The sequence below is a fragment of the Prionailurus viverrinus genome, chromosome B4 (assembly GCF_022837055.1).
Source record: "Prionailurus viverrinus isolate Anna chromosome B4, UM_Priviv_1.0, whole genome shotgun sequence".
NCBI lineage: Eukaryota > Metazoa > Chordata > Mammalia > Carnivora > Felidae > Prionailurus > Prionailurus viverrinus.
This window is the reverse complement of record NC_062567.1, coordinates 8,398,771-8,421,727: the sequence shown is the minus strand read 5'-3', so window position 1 is coordinate 8,421,727 and position 22,957 is coordinate 8,398,771. Positions and strand designations below refer to the sequence as shown.

The following is a 22,957-nucleotide window of genomic DNA, read 5'->3' as shown; positions in this document are numbered from 1 at the left end:
TGTTAACACAAGGAGAAACAGGACTTGGCAGCCTTGAGTCATTCCACCAACACCCTTCCTCTCTGTGCTACATAATTTTTCCTTCTCTGAATTTTATGTGCAACCAGCAATCAAGACAGGAAAAACAAGCAAAGTCTTACATACACCGCAAAATGCTGATTTGTCTATTCTATTAATAATACAAAATCTCAGCAAATGCAAATGGTATTACATGAATAATTCCATAAAAAGTTAAATCCAAACTAAATGTTTCCATTTTCAAATGACATTTGCAGAGACCTCTCCATTAATATGTTTGATACTGATTTTTTACTATCCTGTATTTCCTAAGGAGAAAACCATGAAGACACAAAAAGCCAAGAAATATTTTTAAACGTGAATTGTCAAGCTGTCTGCTCTACTGCACGAGTCTTGGCACAAGAACAGCCACAATCGTATATTAATAAATGCTCTTGCCCCGCAAATGCTGATCTTTCAAAGAAGACCGGGATTTCAATCTGCTCAAACACGGAGGTTATTTCTTAGCACTGAGTTTGGAATCATGAAGCAAAACGTGCAAAGTCAACCAGACCTTGATAAACAGTCATGGACATATAACGCTTAGGAGAAATAGTTTTTAGAAAATATAAATAGTTACAGGATAAATGTGTTTCACCAACATACACTCCAGATACCAAAATAAATGGTTAGCTGACTTACTAAGTAACTTTATTTTTGAAAGGAAAAATCACACATATGTCAAATTATATGAACAGACTAGAAAAGCCTGGGAAGCATGCAGCACCATTCTTTAAGAAAGGGGAAGGTTGGGGCACCTGGGTGGCTCAGTCAGTTAGGTGTCCAACTTCGGCTCAGGTCCTGATCTTGCAGTTCGTGGGTTCGAGCCCCGCATCAGGCTCTGTGCTGACAGCTCAGAGTCTGGAGCCTGCTTCGGATTCTGTGTCTCCCTCTCTCTCTGCCCTTCCCCTGCTCATGCTCTATCCCTCAAGAATAAATAAACATTTAAAAAATGTTTTAAAAAACAAAGGGGAAGGTAATAAGCTAAGGGTGGTGGTCTTCAGCTTATAATGAGACAGATGAGGATGGCAGGGGAAAATCCAAAAATCAGGGAGGTAATGGGGGCGGCCTGGGTGGCTCAGTCAGTTAAGCATATGACTCTTGATTCCGGATCAGGTCATGAGACTGAGCCCCAAGTTGGGGCTCTGCACTGAGCTTGAAGCCTGCTTGGGATTCTCTCTCCCCCTCTCCTTCTGCTCCTCCCCCACTCATGCCCATGCTCGGTGCTCTCTCTCTCAAAACAAATAAACACTTTTTTAAAAATTGGGGTGATAACGTGATCAGAGAAATAAGACATTCACAAGAGAAAATCAAAGAGGGTCAACTAGATTTCTTTTTCCAGTAGAAATTAAAAATTAATATTAAAGGGAATCTTCTGAGCACAAAAAAGAGGGAGAAACTGATTCTCCCTAATTTACTTCCCGAATATGAACTGAATTTGGCCATCAAGCAAGATCTGAAAAGCATCAACTAAGAGCACATCTACACAGGCAAAGCCAAGTACAGAATTAAGGTAATCAAGCATCCAACGAATTGACACAAAACGCTGGGAAACTGTGACCAAGAAAGAGGATTTTTTTCAAGGAAATTATCCAAATTCAAGTTAATGGGGAAAAGTTGCTAAATTGTCTTCAACACTTTGCCTAAAATACTCCAAAATAATGGTGAGAGCTTATCAGAACATGTCCGGAAAGAAGCCTACAAGTGGGCCTCTGTGTTAGATTTTTTTTCCAATAGTGAGGGTTGAGAAAGCTAGAAAACGTTAAAAAAACGCAAGCTGCTTGTACAAAATTTAATATCTCCCACCAACTACGAGACGTTGAGGCACAATAGATAAAAAATGCCGGATAAAAAAGCTCTAGCCAGGGTCCTTGTGGCTGGTCACTCTCCCCAGCTATTTCTGAAATCACAGAGGGAAAAAGAGGGTTTCAGATAAAACATGTCACGACTAATATAGATCACTGTGCACAGGCTGCTGTCTTCTTTGCACAGTGCGTTTGCTTCTAGGCACAGGGTTCTTGCAAAACAGACAAAGTTTATCACAATCATTATCATCAGACAATAAAACAGCTTAAGACTTAGCCGAACTGAAAAACAGTGTCTCTTACTCCATTCCCCCCACCTCCTGTTGAAAAGCAATTTTTCAATTAAGGAACTAAACTACACATTTATTAGAGGATGATCCTCAGACTTTCGGCTTTCAGAGAGCTGTAGGATTTTCCCAAAACTCAAGGAATGGGATTTAGAGTCACCAACTGTGACCTTTTCCACTAAGGTCAATACATCCAAACAGTACCCATTGTTTCATGAAAGGGAGGATAGGGAACATCAGAAAATAGGAAAGACAAGATTTCAAAGAAAAAGAGGGTTATCTTTTCCATGTGATACCTTTGGATTTCTAAAAACCTAAAATATCTAAAAACCCCATATCTTTTCTCCCTCCTGATCCTGCACACCAGGGAAAACTCTGTCATGAACCAGCGTCAAGACTGAGTGGTCCACGCGGTACAGAGCAGTGGTTCGCAAAGCGTGGGGCCTCAGACCAGCAGCACTGGCATCATCTGCGAACTTGTCAGAAATGCAAACTCTCTAGCCCCAAGCAACTCTGGGGCTAATGCCTAGAATTTAGCAAGCCCTCCATGGGATGCTGGTATCAGCTAAAGTTTAAAGACCAGAGTAGAACCCAAATCATATGCATCTCAGGACTGGGAAGGAAGACCAAGAAGCCTGATTCAAAGCTGGTGGAACCAGGTTTCTCATCTCCAAACTCTGTGAAAACAGTATATTTTTCCCAAACAATGGCACAATTTTGATCTGAAACGCGTGGTATGACAATGGAACAGAACATTCGAAATCAGAACTACCCACATGCAGGGATTCAAGATCCGTAAACACCAGCAAATGACCAGCAACTTCCTCAAACACACAGTGCCAGGACCTTCTGGACGGACTCATCATCACCATCACCATCATCATACAACACTTACACCACGTAACATGTCGATAAAGTAACATTCAAATTTGGTTTCATTTTTATTTTGATCAAACCCAGCAGCCCTGTGAAGCTGGCACAGGGACAGATACTATCATCCCACTTGGCAGATGTGGATGCCGAGGCTTTGCAAGGTAAGTTAGCCACCTTGAGCATTGACAGTTTTTTTGTTGTTTTTAAGGGAGGGAACCTCCATTCCTTCCCTTGGAATGCAGCCCAGGAAGACTGCTTACCAGGATATAATCCCCCCAATTTGTTATTTCCCCAGTGGGCTGAGAGTGTGGTCATGACATGCCGCACACACAGAATGTTACAGAGGTTCTTGGTAATTCTCCAGAAGGTCTCCAGAGCAGGTCCTGGACACACCCCAGGGACCTGCCATCTGTCCCCTGTGGGCCTGCCCAGAGGAACCCCAGGGACCATCATGTGCTTCTTGTGATTTTTCTGGGTCGCCCCCTGTATCTCAGCAAAGCCAGCCCTCACCTCTGCCAAAGCAGGCGGGCCATTTCTCCTCAGCACTTCAATAAACCTTCCACCTGCCAAGAGATGCAGGCATTACTCTGGACCATCAAGACCACAAGGCCCCTCAGAGAGGAGGAGGGGCCTGACCCCCATATAAACTGCTACATTCGGTGAAAAGGACTGCGCCCCACCTCGCTGCGGGCTGAACCCACCCCTGTGACACAATCCAGAGTGAGCAAGGACCCATCATGAGTCAAGTAGAAAAGAATGGTGAAAAGATGTTCAGGAACTCTTTCCAGGGACAGAAAGAACCCAGGAGGGCCAAACACAGATGAGCAAATGATTTATCTAAGGCAAAGACAAAAAAAAAAAAAAAAGAGGCTGGAAAATTCAGTGCTGAACACCCCCACTTTACCCTGGACCGTTTCTGTGACACTCAACCCAGGCGTCTGCTACAACTTATAAGTGGTTTCATTCTTAATAGACACCAGTTTGACTTTTCTTTCTTTTGTGGCTGGGAAGAGGAACAGCGAAACACGTCAGAGCTGGCTGGGGGGAACAGCTTCTTGGTCCTCCCATCCAGAGCCATCCATGCCACAAACTCACCCCACAGGCGGAGCCCCGGGAAATACCAGGGGATGAGGATCATGCCAGAAATGCCCCTTTTGTTGTAAACAGGTGGGAAGGAACATATCTGCACTATTAGCCCTGCGGACTCCGGTCTTGTACTTTGTTTCTCTCACCAAACATCACTGCCTCCAGAGATACCAACCGCTCTGATGGACTCACACCTCAAACAAGACCAATCAAAAGACATCAACAGACATTCTAGCCTTTATTTTGGAGGCACGATTTTGGTTCCTGGCATTGTAGCTATCATCAACAGTAAGCCTAAGAACCCGGGTTGGATGATCCCTACAATTTAGGAAGCATTTACAATATTTTTCTACTCATGGGCCCACAGTGTACAAGTCAAGGCTTAGAGGACCCACGGAATAAGAAAACAAGACACAGAGGGCTGGCCGAGGTCATCTTGTCCCAGAGGCGGTTACTCACACCCAGACTGGCCCAAATAAACACTCCATGAGTCAACATTCAATGAGATGGTGTCAGAGGAGCCCATGAGAGAGGCTCAAAGCTTAGTAATGAATGAACACACTGGATTTTTTAGCACATACCTCACAGACGAGGAAGGAACGAGCAAAGTTCACCACGAGCATTCTAGAAACGTCACACACATGCTGGCCACTACAACAAATCATTATGATCTGCCACTTTTGGTCATGATCACAAAGCCAAGAAGAGCAAAGGCACTGAGAATATCTGCAAAGATGGGTTAAAAATAATCAATACAAAAGGGCAGAGGAAAGAATATCTTCCAAGGAGAAACTGAGACTCAGCAAAGGCCATTCCTAATCTGAAATTGCTTTCCCTCAGGCCACCTATTAAAACATGTGTCACTACAGCTGGAGAGAACTATCTGTCATCAAACACATTATATATTTGCCCCACTGCCTCATAGTACTCGATGTGTCCTCCTTTGATTTGTGAAACCAACAACAAAAAAGATTTATCAATTCATTTTCCCTGGGGAGCAGCCTGCCAGAGAAGTACATTTTTTTTCTATGTGTTTCTCCAGCCCCGCGAGACACATTTATTATAAGGAGACAGATATAAATCTGTTTTGAGCAGACTGAAAGAGTAAATTGGGATGATATTAAACTTCAGAGGAACTAGGTTTTCTTTTAAATACCTCTGGAGCACAGAGTAGGGAGACTTGCTCCAAGTTTTTGCAATTCTACCCTGACCCCACACGTTATCTTCTCCAGACATGTTTATTAACTGGATGACCTCCCTTATGAGAGACACAGAAATATACACACCCAAGGAAAGACACATAGTTACACGCATCCACACCAGGAAACGGCATTCCTGACTTGTTGCTACCATTACCTTGCTGGAAAATGTTAGTCAACGCAATCGAGAAATATTTACTAGCAATATGGTGGGCGAGTTAATCTGATGAGAATTATGGGGAAGCCCTAAGAAAATACAAAGCATGTGTCACAATTTCAAGTGACATGGATAGACGAAAGAAATGTGGTATATACTTACAACAGACTATTATGCAGCCATAGAAAGGGAAAGTTCTGACACCTGTTACTACACAGATGAAATGTGAAGACATTATGCTGAGTGAAATAAGTCAGTCACAGAAGGGCAAATACTGTATGATTCCACTAACACGCGGTACATAGAATAGGCAAATTCACAGAGACATTAAGTAGATGAGAGGTTACCAAGAGCTGGGGGAGGGGGTTCTGGAGAATTATGGCTTAATGGTTACAGAGTTTCTGCTTGGGATGATGAAGAAGTTTTGCAACTGGATGGTGACGATTGCATGACATTGTGAATGTAATTAATGCCACTGAATTGTACACTTAAAAATGGTTAAAATGGCCAACTGTGAGATCTGTATCTATATCCACATCCACAACATAAGAAGAATAATGTACTAAAAACCACTGAATAGTAGACTTTAAATGGGTGAACTGTATGGCCTCTGAATTGTATTTGTACCTCAATAAGATTGTTTAAAAAAAAAAAGATCTCAAATGTCACAAGAAAACTTCCTGAACATTCCCTCTTCTTTCCCTTTATTCTCTATCATGGCATCATCAGGAGCAAAACTGTTTTATTTGAGTACACATTCCTAGTCTACAGTCCATCTTCCCTCCTGCCCATGGATGTAAAGACCAAATACAGAGACGCAGGGCCATGGGTGTCTGATTCATTTGACTACCCTGTGCCTGACCAGGAAAGGTGCTGAATACTCATGTATAAATGAGTAAACAAAGTAAATCAGGAGTGAAAACGGCAAGAAAGGGACAAAAATCATAAAAGAGAAAAACGGCCTCTATTACTTGAAAAGAATGAGCACAGAACACCAGTGGTAGAGTATATCATTGGAACACGTACAGTGTGTGACAGGTGAGTCAAGAAAGAGCCCTTCAGAAGACACGAATAGACACTTTTACAAAGAAGACATACAGATGGCTAACAGACACACGAAAAGATGCTCAACATCACTCATCATCGGGGAAATGCAAATCAAAAACACAATGAGATACCACCTCACACCTGTCAGAATGGCTAAAAAGAACAACTCGGGAAACAACAGACGTTAGCGAGGATGCGGAGAAAGAGGAACCCTTTTGCACTGTTGGTGGGAACACAGACTGGTGCAGCCACTCTGGAAAACAGTTTGGAGGTTCCTCAAAAAATTAAAAATAGAACCACCCTACGACGCAGCAATTGCACTACTAGGCATTTATCCATGGGATACGGGTGTGCTGTTTCAAAGGGGCACATGCATCCCCATGCTTATAGCAGCACTATCGACAATAGCCAAAGCATGGAAAGAGCCCAAATGGCCATTAACTATACACACACACATACACACACACAATGGAATACACCTTGGCGATGAGAAAGAATGAAATCGTGCCATTTGCAACAACGTGGATGGAACTGGAATGCATTATACTAAGTGAAATAAGTCAGAGGAAGACAAATATCATATGACTTCACTCACGTGTGGAATTTAAGAAACAAAACAGATGAACATAGGGGAAAGAAAGAAAAATAAGATAAAAACAGGAAGGCAAACCATAAGAGACTCTTAAATCCAGATAACAAACCGAGGGTTGCTGGAGGGGAGGTGGGTGGGGGATGGGCTAAATGGGTGACAGGCATTAAGGAGGCACTTGCTGGGATGAGCACTGGGTGCCAGATGTAGGAGATGAATCACTGGGTCCTAGTCCGGAAACCAATACTACGCTGTATGTTAACAAACTTGAATTTAATAAATAAATGTGAAAAAAGCACACATGTGCTTTCACACGTGTGAAAAAGCTCTTCACACATCTAAGCTCCTGAGTCACCCAAGTCTTCCCACATCACCACATGCCACACCCACCTGACCCAGAGCCCCCAGTCTGCCCTGGATATGAACAATTCTCAGGAGAGGACCTGACAGGGCACCTGTCTTTGGTTCAAACGTGTTCACAAGTAAAGGAAGCCGACTATGCCACGTGCAAACCTGGAACAGTGGTGACGGGGTTTCAGACAGGGCATGAGAAAATTAGACGGTCAGCAAACCATGTCCCTGGGAAAGAAGTCTGTTTTTATTTTCCCCAGAAGATTTGTTTGGGGAAAAGCACTTAGACCATGACTGCTGTAAAATGCTCAAGAAAACCGCCTATTTGGACGATTTTGTCAACTTCTACCACAGCTGGAAGCAACGGGTCACATCTCCTCCCAGCCTGGACATTCATTCAACCAACGATTTCTTCACCAACCCCTTGTCACCTCCTGAGGCAGCCTTCTCCTTGCTCAGGAGGCCACTCACAGTCTACTGGGAGGAGCCTGATCCCCACCCCCTAACCGCCGGCCCACTGTGATACAATGTACAGGTGCAGTGATAAGGGGGGAGGGGTCTCCAGCAAACTTCCAGAAGAAGGGCTTACTACAAAATAATAAACGGGAGTCAACTGTGGGGGCAAGGGGAGGGCTGGAGGCAGCCAGTCAGTCAGAAAAGACCCAGACAAGCACTAGCAAAGCACACAGGGCTGGGGGCTCTTCCCCCAGGGGTGCAGATGGTACCATCAACAATTCAGTGGGACTGAAATTGGAAGCTGGAGGGAAAGGATGCTGAGAAAAGAAAATGTGCAAAAAGCAGCAAGGCCTTGTATGATTTGCTGAGATTCTCGCCCACTGGCAAAGGCACGCTCCTGAAGGGTGCTAGGCTGGGGCACTGACCTGACCCTGCGTCCATTTTAGATCCAGCACTCAAGGTGACCTTTCCTTCCATGGTAGGCATTACTATCCCCATGGAACTCAGACTCAGAGAAAGCCAAACAGGCTGGCCCCCACCCTGGGCTGCCTCCCTGCAGCACCCATGCCTTTTCCACCACGCTAAGGAGAATTTATTGAGGGGTTTAGACATGAGCCTAAGGACCGAGATAGGCTAGTAGATGGTGGTGCATGAATATAGATGTTAAAGACTTATTTTAGAACTAGGGACATCTGAGAAGGTTGACAGGCAGCATGGAAAGAGTGGAGAAGACAAACAGAAAATGCTAGAGACGCGGCATGGCCAAAGGGCAGCAAGCCAGGGCAGCGAGGCCCCAGCAGATGGAGTCTTCCTAACAAAGGAGGAGGGATTATCAGGTTTGGAGACGTGAGGTCGCAACAAGTCACTCTGGGTGGCCTCGGTCCCCTGCAAAGAGGCAGGAAAACTTGAGAACAAGCAGTATGAAAAAGGACTGGAATAACTCATGAGAAAATCTAACAGATAATTAGAGGTAAAAACATGACACAGCGGGGGGAGGCCCAGGTTAGAATTAGAAAGCATGATTTTGCAGAGAACCCAACAGTTTAAATGTTTGAAATATTTTTGTCAGGTATCAACACATTTTCTTCTACTTACATTATCATTTCTTTTTTTACCTTGAACTTTCGGATATCTGGAACATATTCTGATGTCTGGGGGGAGGCGGTGGTCCGTGACTAGGGATGGCACCTGCTCCCCCAGGGGGTATCTGGAAGCAAGTGGGGCTTGGTGGTCTGTCTCAGTGGGGTGGGCGCTACTGCCTTTGGTGGATGGATGTCAGGGATGCTCAATGTCCGGAGATGCACCAGGCTGTGCTCAGCAAGAAGAATCATCTCGGCCACGGTACCAACAGCGCACGCCCCACACTGAGAAACACAGCGTGTTACTTTTTCCCAGTGAGCCCACAATCCCAGGGTCACTGTACTGAGTCACACATTCAGTGATACATCTGACAAGTAAGCACTGAGTGACCCTCTGTGCCACGTCCTCTTGGTGGCACTTTGAAAACAAGTCAGACACTACTGCTGATGGCCTGTCAGCACAGAGCCTACTTCCGATCCTCTGTCCCCCTCACTCTGCCCCTACCCCACCTGCACTCTTCCCAGAATAAATAAACATTTTTTTTAAAACATCCATGGGGCACCTGGGTGGCTCAGTCGGTTAAGCGTCCAACTTCCGCTCAGGTCATGATCTTGTAGTTCATGGGTTCGAGTCGCATCAGGCTCTGCGCTGACAGCTCAGAGTCTGGAGCCTGCTTCTGATTCTGTGTCTCCCTCTCTCCCTGCCCCTCCCCCTGATCGCATGTGCACGCTCTCTCTCTCTCAAAAATAAAGCTTAAAAAAAATTTTTTTTAATCTGTAGAGAAATGCAATTTAAATGCTTTGCAATTCATCAACAACTTTTAAAAAGCAGCCAAGTATGGCTACGGCAGGAGTCTTGCTGGTCCCGATAAGAATTACTTATAATGAACACTTAACTACACGTGCAAATATTAAAGCTAAGTGGTTAAACAACATGATGGCGTCTGTGTTGATACAATCCATTTGCTTAGCAAACTCCTTTTTCGTAGATACTGGCTTGAACAAACTCCTACCTACCGCTGTTGGTTGTGACTTGGTACTCCAAATGGATGGAGGTGTCGATGAATGAGGTTTTACTGGGGGTTCTGACCTGCCAGGGGTTCTGGGGCAAGACAACTGCAGGTGCTCATTGTTCTGTTTCTGTGTGACAGACTGTGACTAATTTGTTTCAGATAGCTGCTCAGGACAGCCCGCTTGAGAGTCCATACACAGACACTCTAAGCAAAGGGGAGCTGCTGCGCCCCCGTTCATTGCCGGCCTTCCTCCTGAACGTGAACGTGGCGTGTCCTATAGCTCTCTGGCCGTGGTTTTTACAGAGACATTAGGGGTGGCCTCCACAGTTCCCTCGAGCTCTATCCGCACTGGATACAATGTATTACCTTACAAAGTCCCTGTGTTTCTAACCTGGGCAAGGGATTTAAACTCGAGGTCTACAAAACAAGCAGGCTTGACTGTGGGCAGCTGCGGATGTCCCCAAAGGGAAAAATGGGAGCACCAGGGCTAACCTCAGTATTTGGAAAGGTCTGACAGAAAGCACACATGTACCCACAGTGTGATGGCACAGGCTAAAACGTGTTCACTTTGGACTAGAATTATGTCAACTCAGCAGGCAGTGGCCGTGGTGACAGCTCATGGAGGAGCTAGGCCTGTCCTTTACTAATAAAAATATAAAGGAAATGAATTAGCGCTTCAAAAACACAGTTTCCTTGTTCCTAGTGATTAAAAGGTGATCCTCAAGGTCCCGTTTGTTCTAAAGTTCTATGATTGTTTCACAGGAAGTTATTCATACCAAGAATAACCCATTCTTGGTGTAGCTTTAATACATAATTAACAGTAACAAATAGCTTTCTCTCTTGGCTTCCCTAGACTTATTTATAGCTTTTCAACTAATTAAAGGCATATTTATTTATAAGGGGTGCCATACTTCCAGAAAGAATTAGATGCCACTGTATATTCTCTAAAGGTAATAAGAAATGGTCTGGATTTGCTCAATTAGCAGCTTCTTCCTCAATTTCTACATCTTCAAAAAGTGTAAGAACTAAATATTCACTTCTTTCCTTTGATCCTTTTCTTTCCAAAGCACAAGAAAGGTTTTTCAGGTGGCTCCAATGCCATCTCCTGAGTGATGCCCTTGGCCTTGGCATCATCACCAGTAACACCCAGCTCTACTGTGAGGCCTATGCCAGACGAGTAGTTGAGATGATGTATGGGCAACACTTCAAAGTTCAATGCATTACATAATATAGCTTATTCTCATTTCAATTATTCATTTATGAATACTCCTAAATAAATAATTTTGTTATTATTAACAACAGACTAAGACTTTAAAGTATACGGAGCTTTTTTGCAGGTCAAATTTGTTTTTAAGTTTATTTATTTTTGAGAGAGAGTGCACGGGGGAGGGGCAGAGAGAGGGGGGAAAAGAGGATCTCAAGCGGGCTCTGTGCTGTCACCACAGAGCCCGATGCGGGGCTCGAACTCGCGAACCGTAAGATCATGACCTGGGCTGAAATCAGATGCTCAACCAACTGAGCCACCCAAGTGCCCCACAGGTCAAATATTTTAAAATGCACTAATAGTAAGGTTTTCTATAGGAATTATACAGTGCATCCTTTCGTAACTGAGAAATGAAATCTCTTAGAAAACCAAACCTGAATTCCAGTGTTATGGTTGGTTGTGAATTTGGAGTCATTATATAAGATCTGTTCATGTAATTATTTTGAGATACAATCTTTTCAAGGGCTCACTATGCCAGGAACTGGGCTAAGAAAGAGCATCAATTATCTCATTTAATCCTCACAAATGAGGTGGGTTCTGTTATCACCGTGCAAGAAAGAGGTTTAGACACAGAGCAGGTACTTGCCCAAGGCCTAGACTCGCCAGTAATGGGATAAATGAGGTCCACCTGCAACCGGAATTGGTGTGCTTAGCCGCTGTGCGATTCCACAGGGCAGGTGTGAACACAGGAGGGCAAGCAGACGACAGCCTGTCCCAAGTCACTTGAAAAACAGCCCACCGCCTATCACTGTATCTGGTTTCGTGTGCCCACATTGGTATGTGTGGACCATATCATCAGAGATTTTTTTCTTTCTGCCCAGGGTACATTGACACATTTTGTTCCACACTCTTTTTCCGCCAAAACGCAGATAAACATAAATTATTTAAGTAGATAATGCAGGCAAAAACAAGCAAATAAGACAAAAATAAAATAACATAAAACAAAAACCCGTTTCAAGGATATAACCCCGGAGCTGTATTTATGCCGTGATGATGAACCCATTCACCCGTATACTGGCTATCTCCACTCTAAGGTCACAAGGCAATTCTGTGTGTTCAGAACCCCTTCCCTTTCTCCCACAGACCTGCTCCTGTTGGTTTTCCCAGTAGAGGGCACCATCTTTGACCCAGCTGTCCAAACATGAGCCCTCTTAGCCCTTCTTTCTTGGATGGTCCCAAATCTAGAATGACCCCAAAGAACCAGATCTGACCTACCTCAGCGCGCCTTCTGTCTGTCCCGTCTTCCCATACCCCTGCCAGTTCCCATACCCTCACCTCTCCCCCAGATCCCCTCCATGAATCCAAGAGCAATCTAGCTGGCCTCCTTGACACCTGCCCTAAACTTCCCAACTACAGCACCAAGGTGGGCTTTCAAATGTACAAAAAGGCTCATCATGTTTCCTCTCCAATTCCCTCACCTTGAAGATAAATTCCAAGCTACGAAGTGTGGCATAAAAAGTCCTGGAAACCACAACTCCCTTTCCAGCATCTTCTCCCACCACTTCCCTATTCTTGCCTGAACCCCCATACACCCTGTGCTCTTTAATCCTCTGGATAGTAGGACCAGAGTGGGGCCATCTACTAGGAAGCCCTCCCACCCTTGCTTAGCTGGTAAACTCCTCACCATCCCTCAAGCCTCAGACCATGCACCGCCTCTTCCATGAAGCCTTCCCTGACTCTCCCAGGCAAACTCAGAGACACCTCAACCATGCCCTTCTGAGGCTCATCTCAGGGACGTTCCCTGCCAGCCTTTCCACACTGCAACACGGATTCTTCTCACCAGCAGAAAGTGGGCTCCTTTTCCCTGGGTTGAGGACTGGCTGTCTTTATACCCCCAGGACCGAGCAGCACAGGCCCAGGCATAAAGTAAGGGCTCTGCAATATCTACTGATTAATTAAACATGAATAAAACAACCTATGCGGGAAGGAAAGAAAACCACTGGCTTCATAATTTCTTGAGGTGAGAACCAGTCTTGGAATCTGATTTGAGCTTATAAAACATTCCCTTAAGGGGAGAGGTGAGGAGAGGAAAGGTATTCTTGGACCGGAGATCTGTCCCAGATGGAGCACAAGAGATTAAATAAGGAACACATACCTCCCGAATGCCTATGTCATACCCTGGGTGAAGGCTGTGAGTCCCTGTCCACTAAAACGCAAAGCCCTCAAGTGGGGATTCCGGAAAGATGAAGTCACATCTTAAAATACACTCTGTTCCTCAGAATATAAGTTTCTCAAAACCACAACAATTACATCTTATGTACTATTTAGTTGGGATTAGTGCTTGTGGGACAAGCGGCTATTAAAAAAAAAATAGTGTAAGCTTATGTGAAATCAGTGAATAAATGATGGCTCTGAATATAAACTAGAAGGTCGGTGGGGCTTCCAAACTCCAGGCTTCTTCTCTGAGCTCTTTTATCTTCCAGTCACAGAAGCTTCAGTGGAATAATAAAAGAGTAACTCAGATGCTGTTCTCCTCACTTGGCCCTCTGTCTGATTCTCAGACTTCGAGTTCACTGTGCAAACAAGTTCACAGTCAAGTCTAAGTAGCAAAGGCATCTACCAGCATTGGAACATTACCCCTTTCGATGAACCCTAAAGACCCACGAATGAATGCCATCCTGTTAGGGAAAGACTTTAAAAGACTACTTTGTAAAAATAAAATAAAATAAAATACTTCATATTCTGAATGAAAAACCTGCCAACCTATCCATTACCCTGAAATCTGTACTTAAATTTCTAAAGCCGTAATATCCATGTGCAAATGACAGATCTTTCCTGACTGATGATGGGGTTACATCCCAAAAAACCCATTCCCAGATGGAAATGTGGTTAAGTTGAAAATGCATTTAATACACTTAACCTACTGATCATCATGGCTTAGCCTGGGCCAGCCTTCAACATGCCCACAACACTCACACCAGCCTCCAGGTGGGCAAAATCCTCTCACACAAAGCCTATCTGATAATAAGGTGTTGACTATTGTCAAGGTCAACACAACGTGTAATGCATCGAGGACTGTCCTGACAGTGAAGAACAACGTGGGTGATGGGGTGCAGAATGGATGTCGCCAGCTGCCTGTGAGCTGCGGCTCACCGCCCCGCATCCGAGAGGGGACCCACCGCATGTCACTAGCCCAGGGCCAGATCCAAGTTCAAAATTCCAACTACGGTTTCTACTGAATGCATACCACATTTGCACCATTGTCAAGTTGAAAAATTGTGGGTCAGGGACAGTCTGTACCTTCAGGTGATTCTCATTATCCACAGGAATCGTGTCCTATAAAATCACAGCGCACACTGGGTTTGCAAATACTGAACTATTGCTCCCAGGGGAAATAACAGCACTGGGCTCCTTTGGGCTTCTGGCCACGTCATTTTTGTCAACCAATCCATACACAACCTTGTTTTATGCGTGTTTCTGTTTAAAGATGCCCTATTTAATATATATTTCTGGTTCATTAACACGAAACACGATCAACAGCACCATAACTCATGTCTGAACAAGCTTGTCTAGCACATGCCTTTGCTCCTGAAGGCACATCCCAGGCTCCTGTCGTTCAGGAAGACAGCAGGACACCTCAGCAGTGTGCTCGGGGGCCGTTCCCAACAGTGAAATCACTAACAAAAAGCACAAAAATGTGAAAAATACGGCACTAAAGAGACCATGAAAAGGACACTTGTTTACAGTGGGATTAGCTGAAACAAGAAGGCAGCACGTGGCCTTGTTCAACCTCAGCAGGGAACATGTGCATTCAGCGACACAAATTTTTCACCGCTCTGCTCATGGCCCCGAATGACCGCAAAGAGCATCTCAACTCTTGTTTTGGGGAGGTAACAAATACATTTTACTAAGTAGGTGAATTTGAAAATACAGAAGCTGGGGAGCGCCTGGGTGGCTCAGTCGGTTAAGTGTCCGACTTCAGATCAGGTTAGGATCTCACGGTTTGTGGGTCCAAGCCCCGTGTCGGGTTCTGTGCTGACAGCTCAGAGCCTGCCTGGAACCTGCTTCAGATTCTGTGTCTCCCTCTCACTCTCTGCCCCTCCCGTGCTCACATTCTGTCTCTGTTTCTTAAAAAAAAAAAAAAAAAAAAACAGTAAAAATGTTTTTAAAAAATTTTTAAAAAATACAATACAGAAATCTGGGAATCACAAGAACTGGTTGTAGTTTATGTACTTTGAAAACATGACCCAGACTAGGTTGGGTGTTGTGGGAGGACCCCACAGAACTAAGCCATGGTGTGTTCTTCTTCTTATGGAGAGACAGGCTAGAAATGACCTTCATCTCTTATCCTCCAGAATGTACTGGAAGACAACTCCCTCTCTTTCATGCCAGTGAGCCTAGAAGAGACACATGTATGGTTGGAGAGCATCCCACTTGACCCCTACGCCGATTCCAATACACCATGCAGAAAGGCATGCTCCCTGCCTTCCGAAAAGGAAGGAAATAATACTAGCCACTTGCCATCCCGTGGATGCAAGCGGGATGCCAATGTGACATATAACTCGGAAACCGTTCCCAAAAGGGCAGAACTCTTCTAACAAGTCCTGGTCCCATATACTTATTTGGCTTTATATCGTTTCTATGTGCTTACATCTGTTAAACCACAAAAACAGGAATGAACTAATGTCGAACTTCTTACTCAGCAATAAGCAATATTCATCCATGGATACAGAAAACAATGACAAAAACATGAAGGGCTGTATGCATTTCGTTAGGAGGCGTGTTTCCAAGCAAATTTTGTATTCTCCCATTAATGTATTTACCTAAATTTGTAGCAGATTTATGATTTGTTCAAACGTGTAATAGTAATCACCCACAGTAAGTAAATGCAAGAACTTTTTCATGGTTAGACCCTTACAGCCTAGGAAATTTAATTTAAATGTATATACGTATTTTTGCAAGGACAAAGATAACACCCAAGAATAACGTTCCATGAGGACAGAATATAAATTCAGAAAAAAGAAAAGAGAATGAAGTAGAAATTCCAATGGTTAAAGAAGAGTCAATTCAAGTACTTTTGAAATGGGTGATGATGGGTATCCAGTGTCTGTGGGATTTAGATTCCACTGGTTATATTTAAAAGAATGATGTAAAGTTTTATTTAAAGATGTCGATATTTACAATAAGCTAGAAATAACATCCTTTGCAGCTCTTAAATTACGATGAAAAATGTTAGCTATCAACGCAGAGTGTGTGAGGGGATAGATGGCTTTACAAAACTATTTTAGGGAGGAGGTGAGCCAAAGGCAGAAGACAGGCCAGGCCCCTCCAAGGCAAGCTGACCTTTGAGTCCCAGCCCAATGTGGTGGGGCTTAACATTTTGCAAGAGAAGCTGGAAATCTGGATTTTTCTATGTACAGTTTACCTTTTTTAAAACATGTTGGTTCAGAAATTTTTTAAACAGCGTGCAGGTCAAACAAAACACAGCTACAGGCCGCATTTTTTCCTACCTTGACTCTGAGCGCTAGCATCTTCTGTCAACTTTTCCACACGGTGATAGGAGAGCCACTCATTCAAAAACACACTCACTGAACACCTCCTGGTGTTCCAGACACTATCCTGGGTCCCGGGGACACAGAGATGGCTGAAACACAACAGTGCCCTCAAGGAAGATGAATGATAGATAGATAACATTTTGCAATCCCATCTGTTACATTCTGTGCTAGTTAAATCCGAGGTGCTGTGGCCATGGAACCTTGGCTTTGGTGGGTCAGGAATGTGTGGTTTGTTTGGGAAAGCTTCGTGGGGGAGGACAAGGCAGGACCAGATGCATCCTGAAGAATAACCAGCATCCTGAATAACCATGCCGGTGACTGAAGCAAGGCTACCTGGGGAAGGCTCCTTGGAAGATGGCCAACAAGGCAGATAGGAGCACACATCAGAGCAGGATGTCTGACTGCAAAGAACACCCACAGGGAGACAAAAACCAGCCCCACTCCTCATTTTCAGTTCCTCTCTTAAAAACAGGCACATGATGGAAATAAACCATTGAGACAAGATCCAAAAATAATCTTAACTGGGCATAAAAGCTCATATAAAAATTCTTCTCTTAATCACTTCTGGAAGGCAGCTGAAAGGTGCGTACACCCAAACTCGGCTTGTGCAGCAATCAACTTAATCTGTTTCTTTGAAAGATTAATTAAAACTGAGATTACCGATGGCGGCAGATGAGCTGGGTCAGCCGATGGGGCACGGTTAAGAGGAGAGAGAAATTGTCTTAAGATCACACAAACACAGCTGCAGGCCAAACGCGGAGATGTGACGGAAAACCTGCTTCTTCCCGGGCCCTGTAATTCCATTCCTGGGGATGACACTAGAGTTAAAAGCCCGAATCCCAGGAACAGCAGGCAGCGGGACTCCAATGTGCCAAGCAAGCAGCCCGGCCTGTGGGGAGCCTAAGGAGGCCTTGAACTTCTGAGTCAAGTCAGCAACAGCTGCAGAAGACCAGGCCCAGCCCAGAGGGACCAGCCAAGGGAGCAAGGAACATGAACACAACTGCTGCTCAGAACTCGAGCAAGTTTTCAAGTGCTCGTTTGACACAATGTCAAGGATCTGCTCAAGTCAGGCCTTGATGAGAAGCAGAGATGATTAGAAACCACCAAAACCGTGAGAAGACACCGTCCACATAGCCTTCCCCCACAGGGAGCCTCTCAGAAAAGGGGTTTTCTCCGATGGAGAGCTGCTCTTATTTTTCCCCCACTGGCAGCAGAGAAGGAGACAAAGCAGGAGATGCTTATAGAAATCCTGGTTTGGGGACCCAGGATTTGAAAACCCTGTCATTGGATGTGAGCTTTGACACTGAAAACTCCTCAGTTCCGGCGGGGGCCTTCTCTGTCTTTTCCTCTGCAGGGCTCTCTGTGCTATCCAGCCCCATCCTCGTCACCACGGCAACACCCGCGCTCGCTGCCACCATGACTGAGCAGATGACACTTTGTGGCACCCTCAAGGGCCACCATGACTGGGTGACTCAGATGGCCACCACTCCCCAGTTCCTGGACATGATACTGGCCACCTCTTGAGAAAAGACCATCATCAAGTGGGCAGGGATAAGTCCAACGATGGCACCCCACAGCATGCTCTTCGGGGTCACTCCTGCTCTGTCAGTGATGTGGTCATCTCCTCAGGTGGCCAGTTTGCCCTCTCAGGCTCCTGGGACGGAGTGCTCTGTCTTTGGGATCTCACAATGGGTACCACCACACGCAGATCCACAGGACATACCAAGGATGTGCTGAGCGTGGCTTTCTCCTCCCACAACCACCACATTGTCTCTGGCTCCTGAGATAAAACCATCAAGCTGCGGAAGACCCTGAGTGTATGCACCTACACTGTCCAGGATGAGAGCCATTGTGTCTTCTTGTCACCCGATAGCAGCAATCCCATCACTGTCTCCTATGGCTGGGACAAGTTGGTCAAGGTATGGAACCTGGCAAACTACAAGCTGAAGACCAAGCCACACGGGCTACCTGAACACGGTGACTGTCTCTCCAGATGGATCCTTCTGTGCTTCTGGAGGGGACGATGGCCAGGCCATGCTGTGGACCTCAACAAAGGCAGGCACCTTTGTATACTAGATGGTGGGGTCATCATCAGTGCCCTAACTGATACTGGCTCTGTGCTGCCACACGCCCCAGCCTCCAGATCTGGGACTTGGAAGGCAAGATCACTATAGATGAACTGAAGCAGGAAGTTATCAGTACCAGCAGCAAGGCACAGCCACCCCAGTGTACCTCTCTGGCCTGGTCTGCTGATGGCCCGACGTTGTTTGCTGGCTACACGCACAACCTGGTGCTAGCTGATGGTGGGTGACCATCAGCACCCGCTAGAAATATACGGCAGAGTTTTAGAAAGAAAATATTGGTTCGCTGAAGGAAGGAAGGAAGGAAGGAAGGAAGGAAGGAAGGAAGGAAGGAAGGAAGGAAAAGGAAAATCCTCCATAGCCCTCACCAGAAAAATAATAACTTGGGCAATAGTTCCCAAAGTTCTTAAACCCACAGGAGGAACAGAGGAAGACGATGAAGACAGAGTCAGAATGAGGGGACAGCAGCAGTGGAGGAGGAGCGCCTGTAGAGGCAGATCCCCTGGGGCTGTGGTGCTGGCCTCCTGCATCCTCTGGGGCTGTAGATCAAAGTCCACTGGGGCCTCCATCTAAGAAGCCTGGAAGGCGGGCTCTTTAGTGAGCCCTCCCCAAATGCAACAGAACATTCCCGACTGCACCTGACACGGAGCCCTGGACTCCAGCCCAGTCCTGACAGCCCATGCCAGCCACTGGCCCTCCCCAAATCTTTCTCCCCACGTGTGCGCTGAGGAGGCGGGGCCAAAATTTCATGAGCAGATAGTCTCTTCCGTCAGCCTCTCTCGAACAAGTTCTCCTTCTCCTGGGTCAGCAATTCCCATCCAATTTTGTGTAAAAGCCCTCATGACAAATCTCATTTCTAGATGCTTCTAATGTGTGGATTACGTATCCAATGGAAACGTAACCATTTTAGGAAGGGAAGAGAGTCAGGATTCAGGGAGAGACACTAAAATCTGAATTGTCAAATGTACCAGTAGCACCAAAGTAGTGATTAAGAGAACAGATCCTAGAGCCAGCCTTGATGGTCTCATGTGTAAAATGGGAATAATCATCATAGCCTGCCTTATGGGGTAGCCATGAAGAGTACACATGTGAGCTATAAAGCAGTTAGAACACAAATGTGACACAAAGCATTGTGTTTAAATAAAACTCTATAACCACTGTATGTACCATCAACAAGTAACCTCCAGTTACACCCAAGTCAGACTGGAGGGGCACTGTGCTATAGCCAATGGGAAGCTAGCCCGAGGCAATGCCAACACAAGCCTCGCTTCTCCCACCTCCCAGGTGAGACTGCCACTAGGCACCATCGAGGCTCCCCCACCCCACCCCCTGCTCTGCTCCCACCACCACACTAGCTCAGCCCTCCCATGAGGACCACCACACCAACCTCCCAGCTCTCATCCCAAGAGCTCTTCTCCCCAATCCCCCCACCCAAGACACTGAGGTTGGCTTCTAATATTCTAACTTTAGATTACACTCCAGTAGCTTATATCATCAGCTAAAATTAAAAACAATTTTTCCTGGCCTTCAAAACTCATCATGATCTGGGGCACCTGGGTGGTTCAGTTGGTTAAGCCACTGACTCTTGATTTCGGCTCAGGTCATGATCTCACAGTTAATGGGAATGAGCCCCTCATCAGCTCCATACTAACGGTGCAGAGCCTGCTTGGGATTCTCTCTCTCTGCTCCTCCCCTACATGTGCTTGTTCTCTCTCTCAAAATAAAATAAATAAACCTTTAAAAAAAAAAAAAAACTAATCATGATCTGACCCTCTACCTACCTTTAAGGGTTTTTTTTTTTTTTTATTTTTTAATGTTTATTTATTCTTGAGAGAGGGAGAGCGAGTGAGCAGGGAAGGGGCAGAAAGAGAGAAAGACAGAGGATCCAAAGTGGGCTCTGTGCTGACAGCAGAAAGCCCCATGCAGGGCTCGAACCCACAGTGAGGTCATGACCTGAGGTAAAGTCGGATGCCCAACCAACTGAGCCACCCAGGACTCCTTTACCCACCTCTGTAACCTTATTTCCTATTGGCTCCTTCTTGTATCCTTCATGACCAGCAAACTGAACCCCACCCTTGACATCCACCCTGCCATCTCCCTCCGCGATGCCTTCGGCCTGGCATGTTCATCTGGCCTGTGGTTACCACTTCCCAAGTTGGACATCCCCCCATGCTTCAAGGTTGAGCTCATGTTCTAACATTTCCACCATGTCTCCCCAACCAGGCAGAATTACTATCTCTACTTCTGAACTCAAAGAACATTCATCTCTGCCCAGGGAAGGCAGAGGACTGTCTGGTCAGGAAAGGGAGTCTCAGCTCTGCCATGCACTGGCTGAATGTCTCTGGGTCAGAAAATTAAGATCTCTGAACCTATCTCACTGTGGTTATACAGATAAATGGGGATAATATATGCAAAAGGCTTGGATCAAGTTCTCTTTATCTGCCCTCTCTCATGGAATTTATTACTTCTCTAAATTTTATTAGAGTTATTAGGCTGGTAAGTTTTCTTCTTCATGACACTGTAGATTCCTTAAGTGCATGTTTTTGTGTTTCTCAAAGAACCTAGCACAAGGCCTTACACTTAGTAAGAGCTAAATTGACAATTTATCAAATGAAGAAAGAGAAGGACAGGATATTTTATACTTACTTTTTATATTATTTTTAATCATTCCTCATTTTCACTTATATTGTTAATGACAGTAACTATCCCACAAATTTCATACAGGTATCCTGATGGTTCTGAGGGGAAAACTGTATTCTGAGTCCTCAATGATTCAATTCCACTCACTCAAGTTTATCTATTTTCTACTGGTCCCTTCATGTACCTTACTACCAGGAAACACTGTACTCAACACTATGTGACCTATAGAAAGACAAGTCCGCTTCCCAAATTTCCCCACTGGCATTGTAAGGACATTTTAACAGGCCTTATAAATTTAACCAACTGGGTTGTTTTGTTTTTCTTCAAAAAAAAAAAAATTTGAAAATCAACATCCTGAAAAGGAATATTTTATTCATGCCAGTTTAAGTAGTGACAGGAAAATATTCAGTACTCAAAATGGAATGAAAAGAAAAAAAAAAAAAAAACGGTCAGCATGAATTTCCAAAAGCATCTGGAAAATTGGCAAAAGATTTAAGAATGTAAAAAGCAACCGGCGATCCCAGCTGGGGTGAAGTTGCCTTCGTATTATATGGAATACCAACCATAAGACAGCTTTGGGAATTTCCAAAGACAGTACTCTGGAAAGCTCCTTTACACAGTGATTCCCACTTAATCCAAAGAAAGCACACTGCAACTTGTCCCCGGCACCCCAACAGGATTTAAAGTATTCAACTTTGTATGGAGAACAACACGAATCCAGGTAGAAATCTGACTTAAAACGGAAGGTAAATATTCCCCCTTATTCCTACATATACCACGACCAGAGAAAAGGGTCTCCTCTCTCTTAGCAGAAGAGAGTGGGAGCTCGACACATCAGCTCTAGAGCTGGCCAAAACTGAACTTGAACCCCACACACCCCCATTCAGTGGCACACTTTGAGTACATTAGTGACCCCAAACTGAATGCCATCAATGTGACTCACAAAGGCAAGATAAAGTACAGACAGCATTCCGTACTTCATGCACAATGGACCTGACATAGTGGGCCAGAAAGATCGGAATGGAGAAGGATCTGAATGTGGTGGGCCAGAAGGATACCCTTGTGGGGATAAATGGACCTGTATCTTAGACCAAGATAAGCAACTCATTAAGTGTGTGGCCTTGGGCAAGTCCCTCCAACCCTCTGGGCTTCTGGGTCCTAATGTGTCATTTTCACATCAGACTCGATGCTCCAGCTCTCGGCTCCCGTAACACCAGCATAAAAGAACTGAGAGAAGGAAAACAGTTTCAGAAACGCCCCCAGAGGCCATTCTGTGACCTGGCTTTGCTCTCTTATATGGATTTTGCTCTTGCCTCTTGGGTCCCAATGTGTCCCTAACTAGTTATATGGGGCTGAGCAACATGCTTAACCCTTCTCTGCTAGGTTTTTTTGTTTGTTTGGTTGGTTTTTTTGTCTCTGTAAAACATGAGGATAATCTGTATATATCCAAGTCCTTCTAGTTCTAGCATTCCACCTAT

At 45.0% G+C, this 22,957-nt stretch overlaps 1 protein-coding gene and 1 pseudogene across 2 annotated transcripts in view; one reads left to right on the top strand and one right to left on the bottom strand.

Annotated features, from left to right (window-relative positions):
* CAMK1D (calcium/calmodulin dependent protein kinase ID) overlaps window positions 1–22,957 on the bottom strand; it is a 507,758-nt gene that overhangs the window by 381,281 nt on the left and 103,520 nt on the right. The gene's annotated exons all lie outside the window — the stretch shown is intronic.
* Window positions 18,160–19,086, top strand: LOC125169867 (receptor of activated protein C kinase 1-like; annotated as a pseudogene).